Raw genomic sequence first — 6,242 nt, forward strand, 5'->3', positions numbered from 1 at the left:
GTAGGGCAGGAGGGCACAGGGCTGCCTCCACCCCAACACCCTCCTGGAGCCCCCGGGATGAGGTGGTGTGATGCTCGGTCTCCTTCTCTGTGCCTTGCCTTGAGGACTTAGGACAAGCAGATGTGGTGCCCCTTCTTCATCCCAACAGCCCTCCTGGAGAAGGTGGGATGGATGGAAAAGGGAAGGGTGGACATGGGATGGATGGAACTGGGATGGAGGGACATGGGGTGGGTGGGCATGGAGATGGATGGAAGTGGGACGGAGGGACATGGGATGGAGGGACACAGATGAGTGGACATGGGATGGGCAGACACGACACGGGATGGGTGGACATGGGTGGGTGGATATGACACCCCACCTCCATCCAGAACCCCATCTAGAGAACGTGGGATGGATGCACAGGGGTGGGTGAACATGGGATGAGTGTCCATGGGACAGGAGGTCATAGGGTGCACGGACGTGGGACAGCTGGACGGTGGCACGGCACCCCACCTCCCTCCCCGCGCCCACTGGGACCGTGCTGCCCCCCCTGCTCCAGGACCCTCGTCCCTACCCTGTCCCCCTCCCGCTCCCCAGGGTGGCCGCGGCCGCGCGGGCTGTTCCGGCGCAGCTGTCCCGCGGGGAGGAGGGCGCGGGGGCCGGGGCAGGAATTCGGCCTGGCCTGGGCAGCGAGCGGCGGCTCCGGAGACAGAGCCGCCTCTGAATGCGGGGAATGTTTTTGCAGCTGGAGTCGATTAGGGGAGGGCTCCGCGGCTTTATTAATCCCAGCGTTATTGCTCAAGAGGCGCGGGAGGGCGGGTGTGCGAGGGGGGGAGGCGCTTGGGTGTGCGAGGGGGTGTGCAAGGGGGCGCGTGCAAGGGGGAGAGCATGTGCAAGGATGGGGTGTGAGGGGGCGCGGGTGGGTGCAAAAGCGGGCATGTGTGTGCAGATGAGTGTGCAAAGGGGAGTGCATGTGCAAGGGGAGTGTGCACGCAATGGGAAGGCACTTGGGGCTGCAAGATGGGGTCTGTGCAAAGGGGAGCATGTGTGTGTGCAAGGGGGTCATGTGTGTTAAAGGGCATGTGTGCAATGAAGAACACGTGTGTGCAAGGGGATGATGTGGGTTAAAGAGTGTGTGTGCAATGAAGAGCATGTATGTGTGAGCAGGGCATGTGTGCAATGAAGAGAATGTGTGTGCAAGGGGATCATGCACATTAAAGGGTGTGTGTGCAATGAAGAGCACATGTGTGTGCAAGGGGGCACAAGGAGTGTGTGCCTGAAGGAGAACACGTCCTGCATGCGTGCAGAGCGCTGTGTGCATTCAAATGGGGTGTGTGAGCACACAGATGTGTGTGGGGGAGCACGTGCACACACATGTGCAAAGAGAGGACACACACCACAGACATGTGCTTGTGAGTGGGTGTGCAGACGTGTGCTCACCAGAGCAGATGGAGGTGCACACCACCAAGCAGGCGCCTGGCATGGGGGGTGTGAGCAGACCAGTAGGGCCCATACATGTGCACATTATGTACACACACACTTAGGCACAAGCACACACTGTGCACATGCACCCCCTGAGTGCACACAGACACGTTTATGCCCACACGTGCTCAGATGTGCACACGCACATGCACGTATGGTGCAATGCTGCAGGTAAGTCTGCGTGCAAGCTTGCATACATGCCCGAACACATCCGCACACGTGAACAGGCACACACGCACGCATGCACACGTATGCATGTGTAAGCACACGTACACATGTAGGGGTTGTGCCTGGGAGGGAGGCTCCCCCCATGGAGGTTTCCCCACCGTGGAGGCTCCCCCCATGGCAGAGGCTCCCCGTGAGGGAGGCTCCCCCCGCGAGGGAGGTCTCTGACCGTGGCCATTCCTCCATCACGGAGGATTTCCCCACCACGGAGGTTGCCCCACAGCAGAGGTTCCCCACAGCGGAGGTCTGCCTACAGTTGAGGCACCCCATGAGGGAGGCCTCCCCCGTTTTGGAGGGTTCCCCGTACGGGAGGTGCCCCTATGGCAGAGGTTTCCCCCACAGAAGAGGTTTAACTAAAATGGAGGTTTCCCTGATGAGGGAGGCTCTCTGCAATGAAGGGGGAAAACCCCACAGCAGAGGCTCACCCTACAATGGTGCTTCTCCCCTTGGTGGAGGTTTCCCTGATGATGGAGGTTCCACCATGACGGAGGTTTCTCTGACGATAGAGTCTCTCCACATGAAGCTTCCCCCACAAAGAAGGCTCACCCTATGATGGAGTTTTTCCCCCTGATGGAGGCTTACCTCGTGGTGGAAGTTCCCTCTCTGTGGAGGTTTCCCCACGATGGAGGTTTCCCCCATGAGGGTTTCCCCGATGACGGAGCTTCTCCATAGCAATTTCCCCCACGGTGGATGTTCACCCACCCGTGCACTTTATCCCCATGATGGAGATTTCCCCACAGCAGAAGCTCCTCACCATGGAGGCTTCCCTGAGGACAGAGCTTCTCCCAGATGAAGCTCCCCCCGGCATGAAGGTGCCCCGACACCAGCGCTTCCCCAGCACTTTTTGGGGCAGGGGTCGGGGCCCATCAAGCCCTGGCGCAGCGGTGGCCGGCCGTGATCTCACCCGGCCCCATCCAGCTGCAGCAGGAGGACGCGAGGCTAAAAATACCCGGGGAGCCGCCGTGCCGGGACCGAGCCAAGCCAAGCTAATGACAGCGGCGTGGCCCCGTGGAGCCCTGCTGCCTCGGCCTCGGCCCCGGCCCCGCGGGTGTCCCCTCGCCCCGACACCCCTAGGGCTGGGGGACGGCTGTGAAGGGTGGGGACGTGGGGACGTGGGGACGTGGGGACATGGGGATGGGGACGTGGGGCTGCTCCAGGAGGGGCTTGGGAAGGGGCTGGCTGGTGGAGAAGGGGGGTGCGGTGGGATGGCGGCGGGAGGAGGCTCTGGGCTGGAGGCCACCGCGGTCTCCGCGGCCTCCCGGGGCCCTGGAGGTGGATGGGGAGGACGCGTGGAGACGCAGCCGAGCGCTGTGCGGGCCGGGCCGGCCTCGGGGCAGGAGCTGCTCGGCCAGGGGGGGAGCTGCGGGCTCTGGGAGGCTTGGGGCAGAAAGCTGGGATTTGGGCAAAAGGAAAATTGGGGGGGGTGGCGGGGGGGGTGGGGAAAGAAGGCTGGGGCTGCTCCTGCCCCCAGCCTGTGCTGGCCTGTGGGGCTGCTCCCTGCTCCTTCCTTTTTCTTTTTCTTTTTCTTTTTCTTTTTCTTTTTCTTTTTCTTTTTCTTTTTCTTTTTCTTTTTCTTTTTCTTTTTCTTTTTCTTTTTCTTTTCCTTTTCCTTTTCCTTTTCCTTTTCCTTTTCCTTTTCCTTTTTCTTTTCCTCTTATTTTTTTCTTTTATTTTTTTCCCTCTTTTGCCTCTTCTTCTTTTTCTTTGTCTTTTTCTCTTTTTTTTTCTTCTTTTTTTTCTTTTCCCTTTCCTTTATTCCTTTTCTTTTATTTTTTTCTTTTCCTTTTGCTTTTCTTTTTTCCTCTTCTTCTTTTTCTTTTTCTTTTCCTTTTCCTTTTTCTTTCTTTTTCTTTTCTTTCATTTTCCTTTTATTTTTCTATTTTTTTCTTTTCTTTTCTTTTTTCTTTTATTTTTTTTTATTTTCCTTTTGCTTTTCTTTTTTCCTCTTTTCCTCTTTTTCTATTCCTTTTCCTTTTAATTTTCCTTTCCCTTTTTTCCTCTTTTTATTTCTTTTTCCTTGTCTTTGTCTTTGTCTGTTTCTTTCTCTATTTCCTTCTCCATTTTTTCTTTTTTTTTTTAATTTTATTTTTTCTTTTTTTTATTCTTTCTTTTCTATTTTTTCTATTTTTTCTATTTTTTTCTATTTTTTCTTTTTTCATTTTTTCCCTTTTCCCTTCCCTTCCCTTCCCTTCCCTTCCCTTCCCTTCCCTTCCCTTCCCTTCCCTTCCCTTCCCTTCCCTTCCCTTCCCTTCCCTTCCCTTCCCTTCCCTTCCCTTCCCTTCCCTTCCCTTCCCTTCCCTTCCCTTCCCTTCCCTTCCCTCTTTTTTTGCTCTTCCTCCATCTCATTTTTCTTCTTCCTTCCTTTTCCTCCTCCCTCCCCTCTCTGCCCTTCCTCCCTCTCCCTTTGCCCCCCAGCACAGCCCCCAGTCCGCAGCCCCACAGGGGCCTGCTGGGGTCAGGACACTCCAGGCGCACACCACGCCGTGCACACTTGTTCACCAATCCATGCGAGTGCGCCGCATGTTTCAGCACAGTCACTGCACGTGTGCCTGTGCACGCATGTGCAGATCACACACGTGTGCATGCATACATGCACGCACACATGGGTGTGGGGGGCTGCACATGGCATGCACGTGTACAGCCCCCACGTGCACACCGCCAGCTCTACATGCAAAGCCCACCTGTGTGCATGCACACACTGCACACACCATGCACACACCATGCACACACCACCCACGTGTGCACACAGTGTTCCACGTGCACTCACACACACCCTCACCCTGGGTGCACCCCAAGGGGGCCAGGGTGCAGGGGCGGGGGGACAAAGGGAGCAGCGGGGACACACACGAGGACATGCTGATGGTGTCCCCAGGGACGTCCCCACAGCACTGCCCCCTCGGGCCTGTGTTCACTCTGGTCCCTACTGACCCATGGGACGCTCTCAGAGTGCATTCACACCGGGGGCTGGTGAGGGAGGAGGGAGAATGTGAGCAGCAGAGAAGGAAAATGCGAGTGTTTACCCTGCAGTTAAATATTTATTTGAGCCAGCAGCTGGCTGGGAGCTCAGGCAGGCACTTCCAAAAACAAAAATTGGGGAAAAAAAGGTAAAAAGAACAGTGGAGTTAAGGGTGGAAGGTGTTAGGGGTGGCGAACGAGCAGGGCCCCTGCCTGGATTCCAGCACCCCGAATCACTCGTTTGCAGCACCCTAAGGAAGTGGGTACCTGGGTGGGTGCCTGGGTGCTGCCCCCCCCCATTCCCCCCATGGCTCTGTGTCCCCCCCCCACAGCCATGTCACCCGAGCCACCCTGGAGGCTGGTGTCACCCCCATGGGGCTCACCCCTGGGTGCTGCATGGCTCTCCCTCTCTATTTCCACTGCTTTTGCTCAAAAAGCACCCAAACTAAGGCTGCCTCGTGCTTCAGGTTGAACAAACTGTGCCGTGAACCCGAAACAGCACTTTTAAAAAGAAATATCATTACTGTTATTACAGAGGTTGAAGCACGGGGCTGCGGTCGCCTCTCGCAGCGCTCACAGCTCCGTGCCTTTGCCTGCACCACCCTCTGGTGCCGGCAGCCTCGGGCTGGCTGCAGGGTGCTCATTGCAACGGCTGTAGTCCCAAAACCCACGTTTGGGGTTTTCTGGGAGCTACGCCCGCTAATTAAATCCAGGGTGATCCCAGACGAAGAGCTCCCATGTCAGCAGTGAAGCAGCAAACCCTTCCCGTGGGTTGCACAAGGACAAAGGGATTTTTTTCAAAGGATGAGCAAACGGATGGGTCTGTGGCTAGATGGATGCAGACAGGTTTGGGATGCCCTGTGCTCTTGGCCATGGGATGAGATCCCAGAGTTTTGGTGGACTTGTGGCATCCCCTGGAACACTGCTGGAGACATCAAGCAGCGGATGATCAATCAGCATGGGGTTTCCTCTCTTATGGACTATAGGTTATGAGTTATGGATTATGAGTTATAGGTTATGCCTTATAGGTTGCGAGTTGTGGATTATGAGTTATGGGTTATAGGTTATGAGTTACGGATAATCAGTAATAGGTTATTGGTTATAGGTTATGAGTTGTGGGTTTTAAGTTATGGTTTATGGGTTATGAGCTATAGGTTATGGGTTCAACCCCATTCTGGGGGTTACAATACAGCAATCCCAGGCTCATTTCACCCCACACCACTCCTGGGTGCTCCCTGGGTCCCCAGAAGGGCTGTGGTGTGGGGGCTGCCTGTGGTGGGGGTCACTGTCCCTGGGGGCTCTGTGGGCACCAGGCACTGCACCCCAGCAAAGAGCCCCTCCCCAGCTGTCCTGCAGCCCCCTGCAGGCCCTGACAGCCCCCTGGGAGCTCTCCCCGGGGCCTTCCCCTCCCCAGGCCGAACCCCCCCAGCTCTCAGCCTGGCCCCACAGAGGAGCTGCCCCAGCCCCTGAGCCCCTGAGCCTCTAAACCCTAAACCTCTGAGCCTCGAACCTCTGAGCCCCTGTGCCCTGCAGCCTCTGACCCCTGACCCCTGACCCCTGACCCCCCGACCCCCCGACCTCTCCAGCCCCCCAGCCCCCCG

The sequence above is a fragment of the Aythya ferina genome (assembly GCF_964211825.1).
Source record: "Aythya ferina genome assembly, chromosome: 23".
Lineage (NCBI taxonomy): Eukaryota > Metazoa > Chordata > Aves > Anseriformes > Anatidae > Aythya > Aythya ferina.